Raw genomic sequence first — 20,375 nt, 5'->3', positions numbered from 1 at the left:
GGAGGAAGTGACGCATTATCACATTGTCGTAGCCGACGCACGAATGATTGATCGGGACGTACCACAACGATTCGAATTTCACACAGTCTCCACCGAAATGAGGACAAACGCATCGCTGGGTTGAAGACCAACATTTGTTTCATTTAAAAGCGCGTATACGAAAAAAAGCTCTAAAGAAAAGCATTGGCTAACATTGAAAATGAATGTAAAAAAGGTAACAAAGCGAAACGATAGAAAGTGATAGACAACAACCTGCATAAAATTCATTTTCACGGTATGATTGAAGGTAATTCAAGACGTGAACAAGAGGTAACCTCTGTGTATTGAACAGTTGTCAATAAGTATTGCCAACATGGTAATTTAAAACCAGTGATTGACTGAGGGAAAAAAAATTGCCTCGATCGAATGTATTAAACGTTGCAGCAATCAGTTTTGTTGTTTTGTATTTTTATGTATCGCTTCCTTTACTTTTCGAAGCGGTCAAATCCATTCGCAGTTCGCAAGGCCATCGGAGGATATCGCCGAACAGGATCTATTTAACACCAGGATGTGAAGGGCTACGCACAATCATCCGATCGCCAGGCTCGAATAACCCTATCGGAGGCATGGCGCAGTTCCGGTACGATACTGTGAGAGATCTTAACGCGTCCTGACACTCGACAGTTTTATGCTTTTCGGCATAAAAGCTTCCACAGCACTCCTCGCCTTCTTTTAACCGCATTGATTCGATTTGGGGATTTCGTTGGAATTCTGTGCCATCGTCGGACGTCGTACGCAGTAATACCTGCCAAAGGGTTCAGTTTCACTTCAGTTCACACGCATGTTGAGTTCCGTTTGGCAACGGTTGTCTCCTTCGCTTCCTGAGAGTCAACGGGCCAGGCAAATTAATTCCCAACCGGCGGCGTGTCGGGTAAGGGGTTGGTGCTGTCTGCTTATTTCAATTTGCAACCCCAAAACATACACAGGAAAATAAGTGCGCGCAAAGCCGTATCATTATGCTGAGAGGCGATATATTTTTAAATCCGCCATCTTCCATCGGAATCGATCGCGCGTTCCCGTGGCGCGCGATCGTTTACCCCAAAACCCGACCCCCGGTCCCCAGGCACATGGGAATGTGAAACGGATTCGCCGGTTTTTTATTACCGAGGTCATGAACTTCTCACTTTCCACCCGTACGTTTTATCATTCAAATTGCACGTGCGCGATGCTGTTTTCTCGCGAGCTCCCGAAGAACTGCCCGCGCGTTCCACCGTTTCGCACCTCCACCCGCTACACGTACTGAGCGCATCTCAGCTGTGTGTGGTACATGTACATGAACGCATTATTCGCGAGCATATTCACAAGAAACCCGACACCACCTACACGCTCGGAGCCAAGGCACAAAGTGGCAAATTGCGGCAGAAAAGCACCTCTGCCTGCGCTCATCGGAAGGCGTTGGGCCTTTTTTCTCAGCGCACTTTACCGGATGCTTTGCGCCTTCCCCCTCCCATCGGCAATCAAAAGCACACGTATGATGAAGATGATTATTTTTATTACCAGCCCTACAACACCAACATTACCCACCCTCGACGAATTGAACGCTTTGTGATATTCAGGGGGGAGGCAGGCTGAAAGGGTGCTGGCCAGAAGCGATATGCTACAACATAATGCACAACAATAGCGTGATGCGAACGAAAGGTATGAAATATTTTTGCAAAGGATAAGAGAAAAACCAATGGATTAAAATTACGATCCGATATCCAATGCGGAGTTTTCATGCTCACCCTCAGTTGCACACTTTTCACTTTCTTGCTTGATTTACACACAAATCGACGGAGGCTTGTGCGATCGATAAAATGGTGTCTTTGAAGCAACTTTTGAAAAGCATCTGCAAACTCAAAAGGAATGTTTTACTGTAAAATCCTTATCTAAACTTGATAAGCAGAAATCATTGTGGCAGTAAGAAATGAACAAAAGCAAACTAGTATAACCTAGAATTGGGTCTTATGGCTCTTGGGATAAGATTCATTCATGTGTATCTTTTATGAAAGAATCATTCAGAATGATTCATTAATCTTTGGGGGTTCATTAATCTTTGGGGGTTCATTAAACTTTGGAGATAAATAATCTTTATTCATGATTCTTAGAAGGTTTATGACTCCTTAGAAATTCGAATCATGAGATTCCTGTATCTTGAAATATTCTAGCTACGCTATGAAAGGTTGTGAAATTAGAAACGACAAGTTTGTGTGCATTTTGTACGAAATTTTGATAAATCGCGTCGAGAAAGGAATTGTCGTTTGTATTTCATAAATCTTGAAAGATTCCAGATTCATTTGGAAGAAGAAGAATCATGTCATCAATCCCTTAAGAATCACGAATCTGTATGATCCTTCGTGAATTTCGAAAGATTCATGAATCTTTATGAATCCCTCAACCATAATGGATTTTGAGATTTCTGAATCTTTTGGACAAATTTAATTTGTTGAAAGATTCATTGATATTCATGAATCTGAATCTTTGTTACACAACTCTAGTATAGATCCTTTTCCTAAATATTCATTTATCTAATCGACCCGTAAGGAATGTTTATTCCCAAAGGGCTAGAATAGGAAAAGGTTTATCCTAATTTCCCATAAGACCACGCCAACACGCAAGGAAAGTGTTACCCGAAAGTTATATTTGGCAACCCCGACACCATTCTGTGCGTCGGTTTCACTGCAAGTAATAAAAAGGAAAAGCGAAACCAACGCATTCCAAGCTAAAACTTGCAAATGCCCGTTTGTTTGAGCTGTCGGAAGAATGTTCCGCATCAGCCGGCATGATGCGGGTAAAGTGTTCCACAGCAGCCAAGCCAGAGCCACAGGTAGTGCTGGCACTTGAACCATACTTTCCCCCGGCATACCAAACGGAACTCGCTCGCCACGTTCGCGAACCGCTGACACATGTGTGCCGATTCCGAGCCGCGTGGAAAATGGTGGCTGCCCAGTGGAAATCGAAGTGTGCACCGCCGTCGTGCACTTGTGCGCCGGCAAATAGTAGTAGTAAGATGAGGATCGTGTAACGATCGTAATCGGTTTCGCCAATTTCGTGCGAGCCGGCATTCCCGGCTACCAGGTAACCTTTTCCCAGCGGTAGGCCGGCCTGCTTCCTATCGTTGCCGTTCTTTCTCCGCGGCCGAGAGCAGAAACAAAACCAAAAGTGAACCATGAAATTTTCCCGACACTTTTAGGAGGCCACACTCATGATCATCATCATTATTTTAAAGAGGAGCTTTACATTCCCGCCGTGAGCCAGCGGCGGTTCGGTAGCGGTAGCGATAGTAAAAGCCCTTACTCCGTAATCCGTTCATCCCCGGCATCGTTTCGGACTGACCAGCATCCCTTGCTGGCCAGAGACGCGTTGCGAAAGACATCTCCAAACCTCCCCAGCAACCCCGGTCTGTTGTTGACGCGAAAAGGGAGGAAAAACTTCAACGCTTCACGGAATTGCGCCGAACCGCGCGGTGTGATCGTAAAAAAGGGCCATGGACATAAATGTTTACCTCCCTTTCCCTTTCCTACCCACACCCGCAATGCAAAGCCTTTTTTCCCGGCGATCCGACACGACCCAGTTTGCGTAAGCTTCTGCCATTCGGGGGGCACGATGGTGAGAGTCCCGAGCTTAGAGGCTAAGAACAATGACTGCTCATCTCCGTCCGCTCGCCGACGCCGAAAGCAAAGCCGCCGTCCATCGAAAGGGAAGTCTTGATAAATAAAAACCATCCTCATGTTTATCGCCCAATTGGAGGCGCGCTCAGAATGGCGGACGGTTCGGCACGGTCAGATTGAAGTCACTTTCGCGGCTCGGAAACACTTGACAGGCAAGATTTATAATCGGCAGTAAAAAAAGAGCAAAATGGTGGAATCTGCCAGAACCGTAAAAGTGAACGGAAAAACGGGTGGCCGCCGGTGTTGCATGAATCATGACTCACGAGCGGTTCGAAATGAAGTGCCAACGGATTGGTGGAGCTCTTAAGGTCGTCTTTGTATATTTAAACTGATTCAAGTGAAGTCTTCAAGTGCATTTACCAATGTGTTGTCATTTGGTCAGGAAGCAAACATTTGATCAATACCATTTTATCAGAAAATCTTCGTCGAACAAACTTACATTGCATCCAGGTTGATAATATCTTTTGAAAATAGTCCTCCCTCCCAAGCCTCAAAGTTTAATAGACACACCTGACAAACCACGTGAACCAACTGTTTCTCTCTTTTGCAGGAACAAATTAAATTTCAAGCTCAACTAAAACACGCCACCCAGCGAAGCCGTTAGCTTGTGTTAATTGTGTGTTGATTTTCGTCTCGATTTAAATACCATCAGCAGTATAGCAAAGCGGGCGACAACAACTGACGGTGATGAAGACTATTACCTTTTTCTTTCCCCGTTCCACTTCTTTCTGTCACTACCTTCCCTTCAGTGAGCTTGACCTAATCCCCCAGTTGTTGGTCGCATAAAGCTCGCGGACCCCGCTAGATGGTAGAGAAATCGTTGATCTTCAACGATTCCGAACCGCACCGCACTTAAGATTGTTATGATTTTCCAAGTGGGCTTACGCACGCCTCGCTCGCGCGCGTTGGGCCGGGTTTTATGTAAGCGATTAGTGAAAACAGCAGCCGGAGGGACACTTGAGATGAGGTGCAATAGAGGGGCCCGAAAAAAAAAATACAAACGACACTTGGACAAAACACAACCCTTCAGCCTTCGAATGCCTCCGAAATCCGGTTAACAGAAGAAAAAAAACATGCTCAACCCGAACATCCGAACGACATTCGCTCAGCACGGTTTCGGCAAAAAGGATGGAAAATGATTCAAAATAATTGACAAAGGAAACCTCCCCACTCGCCTCGGCTGCTGCAGCTCAAGTGACACGCTAATGATGACAGCTTGGGACGCGTGGCGCAATTGAGGCCGCCGAAATTACTGGAGCGCATCGCGAGACGCATCGGAGGCAACGGTCAGCAGAAGATCGGCGATGATCGATTAGAACGAGTGCGATACAATTGCGACTCCCTGCGGATAAAGTTTTTTGCATTCGCCCGGCAAGGTTGATTGTAAATTACCGCCCAGCAGTCGCCACTTCTGGGGTAGCTTAACCTCAAAAAGTGACAGATGAAGATTCCAATTTGAAGGTTTTCACCAACGAGATGCGATGTCTTGGATTGGTGGAAAACGCAAATTTTTATGCATTTATTTTTGTGAACAGACACGAGAATCAACGAATCAAAATCTTCTCAAAATTAGAGCCGGCTCCGTTCCACAATGCAAAACATCTCAACACAATGTCACGCCACTCGTCAGGCCTTGATTAAAATTAGAGCGATATCAGATCGTACCAGTTCACGATCCCGGTGAAATCTGCCAGCGAACCAATTACCTGCTTGGGGGGGGAAAAACATTAATTCTACTCCTTTCACACGCTAGAAACACATCGAGATGTAGCTCGCAAAACGCAGGAAACTGAGTCGATGTGTTGGTACGCGGTCGTAGAACACAATAGTGAAGGCAGGAGGTTGGATTTCAACTAATTTGCTAGACGCATTTCAGCATCACCACCTCACGCCGAATGATAAATGCTTTTTTAGCTCCACAGCACGAGGTCGTATGTCACAATCTAAGATTCCATTGCCGGTAATCTGCCACCCGATAAGCCCGATGGAGGTATGGGCGAGATTAATACGCACCACCCGCTCTCAGATGGGCGTAAATGAATCCAATCAGCCCCGCACCCCCGCCGCCGTCATTTGTGGCGAGTTATTGCCAATCCATTTGGCACTCGGCTTGTGGCACAACATGATGCTACTTCTCTTCATGGAGTAGAGAGACAGAGAGATGACGAGGGCGAAAGAAGACGCACACAACCGGGCCGGAGATGGGCATCGGTGGTATCCACCACCAGTTGGATGCACTTTTCAAGGTCTTAAACTCCCCACAGCTCGATTACTCGATCAGGCGCGAGAACAATTGACCGGGTGGCTGCAAATTGATACGCCTTCGACCAATGGACCAAAACGACAACCACCCAATAGCTCGAAGACCCGGAGATATGGGAAGAAACCAAGGCGTTCAGGTAAGGAGCGTGCAGTTCAACGTCTTCGGCCATGCAACCGACCCCATTGGCACTTGTATGTTTACACTTAGTAAGCAAATCGCCAATCAGCGTAGCAGCCCATAATTAACCCATCCGCCGATCGCGATCGTTGTGGTCCGCGCCGGCGGATCGTTTAGGCGCTCCATTAATTAAAGTCTCCCTCTCCCGGAGTAGTAGTAGTTAGACGACGACGCTCCCAGGCGCGCCCGCTCCAATCAGCAAAATCTCAAACTCTGATTGACCGGTGGTCGCAAACCTGAACACAGATAGAATACAGTTTCCACGACTTCTTGACGTCGTCTCATGGGGATCTCAACATCTGTGCGTTCCCAGGTTGTTTCGCCTTCGGGACCTTAACAATCTAGATCGGTTTCAGAAAGAAAACAAGTCTCAGCCACCGAATGGGATGGGACCTCCCTGTCGGACGACCCACGCGCCCGCATGGAGTCGATTACAACAAAGTTGCGGCAGAAATATATATTCGTTTGCCAATTGTCAGCAAGCGATGGTGCAGATCTGACACTCGGGGTCTCCGTCTCGTCACGCTGGGTGTCTGGGCGGGCGAGCAGCTTGTTCGCAATTGTCCGCGAGCTCAACCGCGACGCGTAGGCTCTGATTTGTGATCCTGCCGGCACAAATGGCGTGCAGCGATGTTGCGGCTGGGCTGGAAGCAGAATAACAAACAACCAAGAGAATCCAAACCCTCGGGACGTTGGTATAACAATTGCGAGGCGACAATGTTGCCGCGGCGATGGTTGCCTCAACAGACACGCCGTCTGGAGCCGGGGGAGACGCTGACGATGACCACGACGACCGGACTGCGGTGTGATGGTGGTGGCTCACGATAAAGTCAATCTGCGTAAATTACGATCGCTAATGATCGCGAGCGCGCCTGACCATCGAAGGTCCATGTTCCAGCAGGCCCCCATTTTTTCTACTACCAGAACGAGTAGGACTCCCACCTGGAACGGCGTTTTTCAGCGCATTATTTTCGTTCCACCAGTTGCAAAACCTCGTGGTACCCCCGGGGGACTGGAATCATGTCCACGACCGCCGCAAAGCAAAAGACAGCATAAAAAAGGAACCTCATCTTCATCCACGTCCTGGCCGCGGACGACGTCACGTACTCGGACAGAACGGTGATGATGGCTTCCGCATTACGGCGAGCGGCGGTTGGCCGTCCTCCGCAGTAGAAAGTGAGTGAGCGCTTCCTTCCTGCAGCGCGCGGCAGGACGACTAATGACGACTTCGGCGCAAAAGTAACACGAGCGCGGGAAAGTACGCGCCCGGGAAAAAAGGTCATCGAGAGTGAGAAATATTGAACACCTTCCCCAAACGGACACGCGGGGGGTTTGCATTCCCCCGGGACGTCCTCCCTCGAACTCGTCCACCCTCTGGTGAAGCTCGGCTCGCGAGGTTCACCGTGCGGTTCTTGTTCAAATGGATCGATCCGTTATTCCTCCCCCCTGGGGTTAAGAAAGTTGAGGCTTCACCGGTGAGTTGGTTGGTTCCCTTCGCCAGCACGGGATGAAGAGACCGAAAGTCTGGACAAGACCCGACCAACCGATCGTTTGGATCGCGAAGTCTCTAGCCCTCGGGGATGGAAGTCGGCCTTTCTTCGAACCAAGTCTAATTAGTCCGCGCGCGCCTGTCCGTAAGTCACGAAATAGAACTTTTCCCGAACCTAGCATTTCTTCTGCCGCACCACCAACCATGCAGAGAGCCAGTGCACATGCCCCCATCTTCACGCCGCTGTGTTCGCCGGCCGGTCATCTGTCTGCACGAGTCTCTCTGTCTCTCACACTCTTGGTACTCATCAACGGCATCGATCGATCGATCGACACCAATCCACGCCACGAGTTGGAACGAACATGCACTCGCCGGACAGCGATGCTAAAATGAACGAGCCAAACGTTTGGTTGTTAGCAACTGACAGGCGCACAACGCAGACTCGCAGATTTGTAGTTTTTCAGTGTAGTTCCCTTACAACGAGCGGGGGGCTACAGGCTGGCTGACCGTGGTGTGGCCTTTCTCTGCTCACGATTCTTGACGATTTCGACGTCAAAACTTCCGCCAATTCGGCCGGTGGCTTGCGGCGCTCGGAAAAGATCGACCGTCCTGGGCCGTGCAACATCTTCTGCTCTCCTCATGTTGATGCTTGTTAGCATAGCTTCAACCGGTAGCTTTCCTACCGCAGATTCCAATCGCAGAAATTGACATTCGAAGATGTGGTAAAGTTAAAGCTGAACAACAGTGTCAAAGTGCGATCGTTTCGCTAACCTCGCCGAATGTACTTGGCGTTGGAATGCAATGTTCGGCAAACGTGTCCATCGAGGTTCCAGCGGATGTAATAAATTACTGGAAAAAAAGTGAACATGAGTTGATTTAACCATTTTTTTAACTAAACAACTTCCTCTGATGGCTTGCCAAGTGAGAGGACTTCTTTCGAAGAGAAACAAAAGACCACTTGAAGACAACGATGTCAGCAGCTCGTCAGTATCGATGTTATTCCTCGAGGCGGTGACAAAATTGGGTCATCGGCGTAGGACCATCACGAACTCACGAACCCCACGATATCGACCGACCGACCGACCGGTAGCCCAGCTAGACAAAACCACGTAATTGACCCGGTCATCCTCGAACGGGCGAGGGTAGCGTTGCGCCGTAAGGTCGTAACTCCGGCATCCAGCAGATACACATAATTGTCCCTCGGAACGAGGAACGGACTCTGGTATGTCTTCCTTTCGGAAAAGGCAGTTAAAATGTACGTTCTCCAATGACCTTGTGACCCGAATAAGGATGATATAACCGAACTCCCGTTCCCAGTATGCGATATATAACTGTTTGTGGGAAGATTTACCGGAACCCTTAGTTCTGAACAAAATATAGCTTAAAACCAGGTATCGTAACCATTTCATGGAATTTGAAGTCCGCTGGTCTACCAGCTCCTGAAACATTTTAGCATCCCAATAAGTCACATAACTGCCTCTTCCCACATATCCCATTGTAATTCCAAACGCCGGCGAGGCTCAATCTGACCCGATCGTATCGCAAAGAACCCCGGCGAGGATCAGATTGTATCATTCGGCGGGGAGAAAGTTGCCAAGTCCTACAGCTTTTCCCACTTCTGCCGTCAAGTATGTTTTACTTTCATCCACAGACACCCGTCTGTTCGGCGCGCTTCCGTAAAGACCCTATAAATCTGCATGCCGGTGGCGTGCGGTTCTGAATGCTTTCGTTTTCGATTCCTAATAGCTGTGGTGCGGTGTCGTGCGTCGCCACTTCGGCCCGACCGTTGGTCCACTTATGCTAACGAACCGCAAAATCCGACCCCTCCAACGCCACCGTTCTCCTCGACGCGGATGAAGGCAGCGGCACAATCGACTGCTTTATGTTTGGGCTTTCCTCCCGGCGGGCTGCAGACAGCCGCCAGCCGAATCCAGATGGGTCGGTGGGACCCCGTGGGCTCCGGTGGCTCTTTAGCGGGTCAAATCCGTGGGCTACCGGTGTTTATGGTGACGGTGGTTTTTTCTACTTCTTTAATTTCTGGCCGGTTTTCCCACCCGAATCTCGTCTCCGGCGCTGGTTTCTTCATGCCGGTATCAAACACTGCAACCGCGACCACGCGTTGCTCCCAATTTCGATCTTTTATGATCGGCCCCGTTCGGGAGAGATTTTCCACGGGATCGATCGACGGGCTGATAGGAATGAAATTGACGTTCTGTGAAGGCGGATGCTTTATAGCTGGACTATAAACTAAAATTAAACCAATGACCTTCGGTCGAAGGGATGAATTTTTGTCGTAAAATGCTAGCCCAGGAAGCTTAAACCGGGACTTTCGTTGCTTTCTCAGGGTTTTTCGAGGCGATATCAAACATTCGCGTGGACCAAAGGGATAAACATTGTGAAAGTTCAACCTGCGGGATTAAACATTTGCGATATAAACAAATTATAGTTCGCTTCTAGTTGTTACATACTACTTTATATTTGAACTGCAAAACCTCTTTGACGTTTTCGTAGCTTCCTCGCGTCTCGAGAACTAACTGTTACTCAAGCAAACAATGCTTCGGGCAACCCCGAATTCCACCCAGAATAACGTCAAACTGCTCCCAGTTGGGCTACCATCATTACCACGATCGTATTCTGTTTCGTTTTGAAAGTGAAACTGACCCCATTCGTCCCCATCGGCATCAGACATAGCTTCTTTCCCTCTAGGGGACTTCCAGGTCGATGAAACGAACTTCCATTGCTTGTTTTTTAAATCGTTTTTTAAACGAGTACACGGCACGTCAACGCAGATCAGGCAAATGGAGGATGGCCAGGTTGACCGAAAACTCCTGACGACATCGGACGCGTCCACGACGCGTACTTTGCTCGTTCCGCCACGCTGTGCCTCCCGGGGACGGGTCAATTTCTTGGTGACAGCAATCCCATTCCCAGCTACAAGACACTGCAGACATCCTCCAATGAACGGCTCTCGCTTCTATTGGTTTGTCAGCGATTGTGTAATTATGCTGCCGACACTGCCGTTGGGTGCATGATGTCCATCGCCGCTCGGTACTGAAGAGATCCCGGGACCGAGAGTTCACGGAACCCTTCATTGAACAACAACCTTCTATACTCGCGGTATACAAGGGGTATTTACAGTCTGCAGGAAAATCCTGCCAATCGCTCCCCGGTTAGGAGGATGTTTGAAGCTAACAAATTTCATTACAATCGTTTAACGCCATCGACTGAGCGTGATACAATTTTCCCTGTTCAAGAATCGATTTTCGTTCCCCCGGAGTTCATCGCGATTCGATAGAAACGATATCCCGGAGTATCGGCGCTATTAACATTCCGCCACGAATCTGACGGTGAAACGAAATCGAAAGTTCATAGCCAAAGAATACCTCCAAGACGGACGCAGTAGTACGGATCCGCTACAGGATTCTTCGTGATGGGCGACAACGATTTAGAGATTCGTCCGCGCTTTGTCATCCAAGGTGGATAGAAAACCGAAACAGAAAAAAAGGAACCAGATCGGTCTGGTTTGTGCCCTTAAGGCAAAGCAATCCAAGCCGATGTCTCCGCAACACCACAACGCCGAGGTAACAAAAGGGAAAACTTGCTCCATTATGCACGGGGGGGATCACAATCGTTAAGCCGATCTCGTCAACACGCTGCCACTCGCTCGCGTGTGCACTATTGGAAGATGCAAACGGAACAATAGAAATGTGCACCCATAAGTGGTGGTTTGTTTTTTTTCCCTCATCATCTAGTTTTCATTTCAACCGTGATCCAGCAGCCAGTCTGGGCTAACCGGAAGAAGGAACTGGTCGAAAGGGAAATTCTATGCAACTTTCACTTTTTCTTCCGGTCACGTCAACGAGCCGCAGACAAAGGATTGATCCGTCGGCTCGTGTACCTCTGGCAAAGATCGACTGCAGACAATCTCGAAGGGTGAAGCCAACCGGCCGGAGCTGGGAGCAACAGGCCGAAGTTCTTTATGAGAAAGCATACGACTGATTTCGCTGCGCGGTGGAGGTACCGTGGGGTCCTTGAATTAATTTCACCATACCCGATATAATAATTCGTGTATCCCCGCTGGACTACTTTCGCGGCGGTTTAAGGAGATAAAGATGCCCGTCGAGGCTTTTGCGGTCGATGAGGTTTATGTCCTGCCGCATATGCGGTACTTGTTGACTGTGGCTGTTGCCCGCCGAGGAAGGTGTTGCTTTCGCCAGGAATTTCCCTCACCGAAAGGGTCCATTTTGCGAGCTGATATGCAAATAGCCGGGTCGGTCAATCAGCAGGCTTCGATATGGTCGGTGAAGGAAAGCGACGCGAGATTGACTACTGGGTCCAGAATGTAGCCTCAGTGGCCGAGCTGGTGAGCTGCCATGTCACACAAGGTACCGTGCAGTACAACCTTAGCCCGATCGCAACCTTAACTACATGTGTTACCGTGATCGTAGCGGCCGATATCACACACACGGGACAGGAGAAAGACCCCAACTGGCGTCCGATCCACTTCCAATCGACAACGACTAACAGTAGGGCAGTCGGCTGGCCACGCTTGTTCGGCTGTCAGTCTCGTTACGGCACTACCGGCCACGACCAGCCCCAACACAGGTATAAACGCCTGGGATCATTAATTTGGCTGTCAGTTTGTAGGGATCGGGCCGGATCCCTACGGGGTGAGCGAGATCCAGAATGGGGAGGAAATACGTGGAACTTAAATATCGAAATCACAAGTATCTCTCCCTCCCGTTAGCCCAAGCGGATGCAAAATGGCACACCACCACGTCCCGTCGTAAGGGAAGTCTGGGATCTCAGCGTTCTCTACTTGTCGTGCCAAAATTTGCGTCCACAAACCAATACAAATTTGCCTTATGGTTCCCGAGCCGGATACCGGACTCCCTTGGGACAAATCCCAGCGTCCACCGATGTATCCCAGAGTCCCACACTGTGGGGCTCATTAAATGTGATATTTTAAAAAAGTCACAGAGCCACAATTAAACGGCCGCGGGTGTGTGCGTTCCCCTCCCACCCCAAGGAAGACGAGAGATGCAACGAAAATAACGATATGGAGCAAAGAGAAAGGGTAAACAGCGGCGAAAGGATGAGAGGGCGGCGCCCCCCAACACACCACCACCATCGACACTGTTGGCGCGGAACGCGAAACTAGGCCAAACGCAATTTGCCAAATGAAAATGACAGCAGCACATCGTTCAAGCATCGGCCGGGAGTGAGTGCGGTGGCGCGGCGTGGGGCATATGTTTAGAGAGCATAAGATTGAATGATGGTGGCCCATGAGCTGTCGGTCGCCATCGTCGTCGTCGTCGTCGTCGGAGTCGGTCGGTCAATAGGTTGAAGCCGGCAAATGGTCATACGCATGCGCGCTTCACGTTTCCCATCTCGATCGCCTTCGGTGCGCTATTTCTAAACAGTCGATGCGCATTCGGTCCGTTAATTACGTTCCCATGTTTTCAATCTCTCTCTCTTTTCTCGTCTGTCGCGGCGGATGAGCTGCTGGACCCGCCGCGCTTCGGCAGGCCGAAAAGCCCAATGGGCTGGAAATCGACGCCGACGGATCGCCTACCGCCGGGGATGTTGTTGTTCGAGGCATCCTAATGTACGCAAATGAACGCGCAAATCGAACTCCATGACGTACAGAAACACTCACACACGCCAACCTAGTGATCGATCGCTTGATGAACAATTAGACGACGGCCACGAAGGGGTTTCGTTACCAACCGGCGGCAGATGATGGCAATGCTGCCCACGAAGGCGACTGGCGACAGCAGTGGCAGCGGCAACAACAGCACCCGCAAATAAATCACTCTAGGGCGCGCGAACCATTTTGCTGCTCCCTTTGTGACAGGTCAGTGTCAGCAGACTCCCTTCTTTTGTTCCGCGAGGAGGCGTTAAAGGTAAAGGGGCGCAGAAAAAAGATGGATAGATTTGTGCAGAGTGTTCACTGGTGACCTATCGTAACTAAGGTGTCAATAAATCACACGACTTGGCGGAGAAAAGCAAAGTGATACTCTTATGCCGCATGCATGGAAGTTCATATGAAGTACTCCGAAAATTCAGAACTGACCCGAGTTGCAGTATGTTGTAGAAAATGTATACAATGTATTTGTAATTTACCAAAGAAGAATAGTATTCTACCACAAATCTAATCGAGTAACACATCACGTTGTTCCACGTGGTATCTAAACACTCTTCAATTTTCGGAACAGATCTAATATTTCACACTAGTTTGATGAAGGGGAATTATGGTTTTTACTCTTTAATTGAGAGTTATGTTTCTATTTAATAGTTACAATCATGGAAATGTTTGAATGATCAATATTTCATCGATTTCCCCGTGTTGTATAAAAAGAAAGTTATAGACAATCTTTGGTTTGTGCAACACAAAATTTTGTACATTTTTATGGTGTGTTGTTTTTTGTAAGGTAAGTGTAAAATGTGAAAATTCTTGTTTCGTTTTCGTTAATAAACACCTGCACAGCTTAAACTTAATATGTGGAAAGTTTAAGAATCGACGGTTCAGTATTGGTCGAGTTTTTAGTGTACAAAAAACTCCGTGCAAAAAAAAAACTAAAATATATAATAGATAACATTCGTACAAAAAGGAAACAAAACTTACTATAGAAGAATAATGCGTAAAATAAATACTCTAGCAAATGCAGTTATGCTAACGAGAACTCAAACCTCATTAGACTTTCGTAGGTAATTATCCCTGCAAAGCGTGATCAAGATCAAGACCATCGAATGGACCAAAATGGGAGTTGATTACGTGATCGGTATCCGATCCGCAAATAAAACCGTGAAACAACATCAACAAACCGAAACAAAATGGAGGAAGCGGCACTGACTGTGAATGAAACATTCTACACCCCCATATCCAAATGTATCCAAAGTGCTGCAGGAAATGGCAGCAAGGAGGAAGTTTGTGGAAGGGAGCGCGGGAGTGCAGGAAGTCGGCAAATAAACAAGAAAAGTAACAACAGTTTCTCTCTCCTATCCTATCCATCAACCTAGTTCTCGACGAAGGGCGCACTTTTGAATATCAATCCCAGCACGAATCGGGATCGCTTGAAACTGAACTGTAGCAGCATCCGTTTCAAACCGATCGGTAGGAGTTGGCGCAGAATCAGTGTTCGAGAAATTGTATCGACCTCCCGAAAGATGATTGGTTTTCAGATATGCTCAGCCATCATTAGTTTTATTTGCTTCTTGGCCTCAGGAACACTCTTCAATGAATGGTGGTTCATTTATAGAAGAAGGAAAATATCATGCTTATGTTCTTAACGAGCAACAACTGCTGGCCTTTCCTCCGTGACCTTTAGCTGTAAATCTGGCCCCAAACGAAAGCAGCAGCGTTACTACCCATCGCATCTAGGGTTGGTCTGAACAAAAACAAGATCGATAGAAGAAAAATGGCAAACAGATTCCCAAGACGGGAAACTCTAGGCAAAGCGTAGAAAACATTTAACATCAACATCGACCTCAGACTCCTATTGTACTCTGGACTAGCCAACGCCACACATGCGTTCGCCGGCAAAAAGGCTCGGCCCCCGATCGGATGGATTAGTATCGTGCTCTTGGCGTACGGACGGCGTCGTCGAACATTCGCCAAAGTCGTTCCGGTGCCGGTTCTCCAATAACTGCCGGCTTCAAAACCACTCCCTCCCATTCTGCGGGACATATTTGCGGACGTCCATTCATTCTGACCTCACCGCAACGGAGAGGGCCTAAAAATAGCAAAACTCAAACCGTACGCTGCTAAGACATTGCATTGTGTTCGGGAGGGCTGTGAACAACGGAGCAAAAGAGCCGAAATTTGCCACATTCGTGACCTCTAGACGAAGGGTAGCGAATATCTGCCGCTTTGGAAGGGCATCGTACAAAATGGCAAAGAACTTCAGTGTATAGGCTCCGTTGTCAAACGATCACGATTGTTTAAGGCTCTCCGATGCTAAATCAATGCCGTTTCAGCAACAAGACCCACCCAATATGAATGAAATGCTTGATACAGTTTCTGACCTCAAGACCCTTAAACAGAGGTCTCCATCAGAGGGCGTTGGTGCTCCGTTATGAAGATTAAACTCTCCGTTACTTAGCCTTGTGGTGGTGCTCGAACGGGGTCAGATCTTATCAGACTTTATCCCAAAGTTCCAAATCTGACTCCATCGATATCGCTCGGCCAATAGAAGACCGCCAAGCGTAGCGGAAAATGCGGACCAACCCTTTCCGTAGATCTAAGTTCTCTCCGTGAGCGAAAGTTTGTGCAGCTCCGGTGGCGGAACCAATCGTCCCGCTGGGACGTTTCCTTTCGTATTCGCGCGCGTGACAAGCAGCCACCGCCCGGAAGAGGAAAGTGAAAGGACGGGGATCGATGGACACGGGCGCAGGATGTTGATCTTGACCTGGAAAAGTCACAGCCAGATGAAACCATCGCTTCACTTCCTGGGCGTTAATTTGGCTCGTTAGAAGGTTGATGAAGGTTGTCAGATAAGCGCTGTTTGGCACGACTTGCTTTAGATTCAGTGAACGATACCTCGTTAATGTTGTTGTTGATGTTGTTTGAGGCTGGTGAAAAACAGATCGATTGAAAAGCAAACCACAGTTCACTGCATCCTCAGCCATATTGAGGCCTTTGTGAAGAAAATTACATGCTTCATACAAATGATGTACATTTGGAATTCAATTATTTGTATCCCGTTGAAATTTTGCTGCAACTAAAGTGCAAGATGCGCTTTATGTCTTTAGGAAACTTATATCAGTAAATCGGGAACTATGAGGTACAAAACCAACAGCGACCTTGGACTTTCGGTACACTTTTCCACGTCTTTTGAATGTGCCTGCAGTTCGTTACCAGCCTCTCGATCTTCCAGACATTAAAGCCTATCAACTTTGGTACCATTAATCAACTTCATCAACGAGTTACCAAATGAACTTTTCTGCTCCCTTTTTTCCCAACATCCCACCATCAAGTATCAACTGATGGACGGGAGGTTTTGTAAGAAATGCTTCATTAGACCGAGCAAACCGCACTTGCGCTATCTATCTCATGCGTTTGATTACGCCGCAAACTCCAGCCAACTCCTACCAACTACCCAATAAGAACCTGGGCACAAAACGATCCAATCGAGCACGGGAGCCGTCGAAGCACCTCGGGGCGTTTTTCGAAGGTAGGTAACCTATCCCCCGGGGGCGTTTTTGGAGGATCCAAATGAATTCAAATTGAACGTAATATCATTCGGTATTTCGGTTACGCGCTCATGCCTCGGAATCGGAACGTTTTGTGGGCCTCATATCGAAATGGTTGTGCAGCGCTACGGTTCGATTCAATCGGAGGAAATTGAAAGGAGGAATAAAAATATAAAGCGAAAAAAAAACAACGACGGGATGCCAAGGTATATTGGATACCGAGCGGACGGTGCTCATAAGCATGAATTTATAACGATTGTAATATTTTAACGTTGTTTGATATGCCGCCAATTTTCAAAGTAATTTTGCGCCACCGATTGACATGAGCAGCAAAGTAGCATGACGCGGAGTCGTTCGTTTACTTTGCAACTCACTTGGTCGGCCTCTGCTAGGGGTGAGCCTTGGGGGAGCAAATTCACCACTTCGGCCACAGAGCAACCGAGATCTATGCGAAACCGATCGATGCTGCCCCGCGAGCTTCGTCCCGCCGGACGCTGGTTGATGGAATCCAACTAAATGCGGCCCATTATATCATCTTAAAATGTGAACCTCACGCGTAACCTAAACTAGAGCCCGACTAGACCACACCAGCGCGATCAGCGTGTCTTGACTGCTTTTCCTTATTTATTTTGCCCGGCCATGGCCAACATTAAACATTTTTCAAAAGCGGAAAACCGATCAAAGCGTCCATCAGCGATCTCCGGGCTTCGGTTTGATGGGGCAGAGCCGAGGTAGGAAAATCCGGACGAGTGGTCCCCGCAGATGCACGCCCGCCAGGAGGAAATGAGAGAAAATATAATATTAGATTTGATTCATTCGATTCATTTGCCTCACCGTGCGATCGTCCGTGCGTGTGTGCGCATGTGTGGCTGCATGATCATACGAAATGGGGCCGGCCGGGGGTGGTGGTGGTTCCATGCCGTTTGTGTAACATTTCCTAACCCAAAACTTCTTCATCCTCTCCGTACCTCTACCGTTCCCGGCACCCGACGTACCTCGCGGCACCGTTATTATTCTGCCGAGAGGGGTAGTAAGGCGTCAGATATTCGGCGTTCATTAGTGACGGTTTTCATACGAGGGAATCCATCATAAAGGGAAGTGGAGGCATCGGCCAAGAGAAAAAAAAAACCACCACGATCTGTTCAAAATAAACAAGCGAATCCAAAGCGATACACTTTTTTCCCACACATTTTCCCACACGAACCAATCGGCCTCCTCCCTGTTTGGGCCGTGCTTTGGCCATTTTCACGCCATAACCGATTGATGCCGGAATCAATCACAGATTCGAAGGATTTTCCGGCAATCGATTGCCACCAGTTTCGCCAGTGTTATGTTGCGCGTTCGCGTTCGTTGCCTTGAATGTTGGATATTGGTCCAGCCGATTGCGGTAGCTGGCGATTAGAATATTAATGAGCCTGTTATTTTTTGTCTGCTTCGTTCTAATGATTATGATCGACTTGCTAACCAGAAAAAAAGAGTAGATTTTGGTGATAATCGAAACAGCGCGTTTCAAAATTAAAATTCAAACAAACTGATCGATGAAACAAAGATGAGATTAGATAAAACACCATTGCCTCGTTCAGTTAGTTTTCTAATTTAATCACAAATTAATTCACTCCTGAAGGATAGCATCAATCGATCCATCTAACCTCTTTGCATAACAAATAGGCACACGGAATGCCCCACCAGAAAGTAGGCAACTCGAATGAATCCAACGCTCCCCGAAAAGCTTCGGCCCCAAAAATTGCACCGTGACCGGAGCAGCATGATTCATATTTCAACCGCCCCGATGCTCGAATGCTCCATTTCGCAAATTTTAAAACATCCAGCGGAGTGAAGCGCCGGCCATTCTAACACACGCTGCCAAACTCCTAGGAAGGAATGTATGATGAGTAGTGTCTCTAATGAGCTCAGCGTCATCCTCTCCCCACACCCCCATTTGATGTGGGTGGGGAGGAAATTTGCGTCAGTCAGTCCGCGGAGCCAGCGAGATGAATATGATGGGTGGGAAAAAAAAGCCTCACACATGAAAATCTAATCCGCAACAACTACAGAAAAGAAACCAAACCGAACGAAATTACACCCACCCACATTTCAAGCGCGATGCAGCAATTTGCCTTTACTATATTTCTCTATTTTGTTTCTCCATACCGGGCGTGCGCGCACCCAATATCGTGGCCGGTTTTTCCCCCATTTCTCTCTATGTGTGTGTTTTCCTTCTAATTCACGCCGAATCTCGTTGGAAGTTTTTTTCTTCTTTGTATGTTTTTTAATGCTCAATTCCTACCTCATTGGCTCTATTGTTTGTGTAATAATTATATGCATCCTCTCGCGGTGCGTATGTGGAGCACATACAAGCGCACCAAATAATGTTTTCCCGTGCAAAGTCTCAATTACTTTAACCCACAGGCTTCTCGCCGCGAGGTTGGCGCGGTGGATCATGCACTCGGAATCAAACCTACGTATGCAGACGCGCTACGGTAAAAAACACTTCTTCCACTTCCTCCAAACTGAATCTTCCCCCCCGCTGGGGGTGGCAGGAAGTAATCTGATTTTTTTATTTCTATTTCACTTCATGCATAAAAAGGTTGTTTACCCACAAATATAAACTTGTGTTTGGGCCGCACGCAACCGCGCGTAATTAAGATCCGCAAATTATGGCGTGGATTATACATTCGGCCGCGATGAGCCTTTTCATCTCGATGATGTTTTTATTTGCCCCGAACAATCGATTTCGACAATAAGAGCATACATGCTTTGCATGTAATAAGGAAAAAGAATAAAATGTATCATCCATTACGGTCAATGGCAACGTAGATATAGAAAGAAGGAAAGGTATCACTTTTTATTTCTAATTTCAACTCTGTAGGTAAATTATAGAGTTCAAAGATAAATAAAGTTTTAAATTCAAGCAACACTTGACTGGCCAAATAATGCATCAATTAGCAAACTATGTGTGTCATATGGGCAAATAAATAACTAATCTACATTTACATCGGAAAGCTGTTCCGGAACATAGATTTTTAGAAATCTCAACATCGAGATCGACACAGTCGGAAGAAAGCTTCCCTACCGAAGGCTGCGTGTTGCTTTCATTAATGCAAGTTTTGTTTTGCTCTCACTTTCCATACTCAATGCCTTGGTGAAGAAGAAAACAGCTTCTGCCATTCCAAAACCTTCCGTCTTTAAGTGTTTTGTCGTGTCTTCCGGAAACTAACGGTTCGCAGCATTGGGCATTAGAATTTCAACAGTCCTTCGTTTTCCACCGCCTGTTTCCTATCAATGACTGAAAGCGTCCGTCTATTGTGTGTGTGTGGTATCGATAGGTTTTCATTTCTCTTTCCGCTGCGCTAACCCTGACCGAGTGACAGACATGGCGGGTTGGGCGTGCAACCATCATCACCCAGCTGCAACTCTGCCCTCGCCCCGTCCAATGGCATGATGGTGCAGTGTTTGATGATGCGTTAAATTAATGACCATTCTACTGACCCACTGGTTCCGATGTGATGAGTGTGCCCGCCTACGGGCCTCAACTATCGCTTTCGTGGTCCGTAGGCTCTTT

The 20,375-nt window shown here is 47.7% G+C and overlaps 1 protein-coding gene across 1 annotated transcript in view; it reads right to left on the bottom strand.

The window, feature by feature from the left end:
- The window catches only part of LOC131293460 (protein Shroom), a 183,345-nt gene that overhangs the window by 102,649 nt on the left and 60,321 nt on the right, over positions 1-20,375 (bottom strand). The window lies entirely within an intron of this gene.

This window comes from Anopheles ziemanni, chromosome 2, assembly GCF_943734765.1.
Source record: "Anopheles ziemanni chromosome 2, idAnoZiCoDA_A2_x.2, whole genome shotgun sequence".
Classification (NCBI taxonomy): Eukaryota; Metazoa; Arthropoda; class Insecta; order Diptera; family Culicidae; genus Anopheles; species Anopheles ziemanni.
The sequence above is the reverse complement of the archived record's forward strand: the minus strand, read 5'-3'. Positions and strand labels throughout refer to the sequence as shown.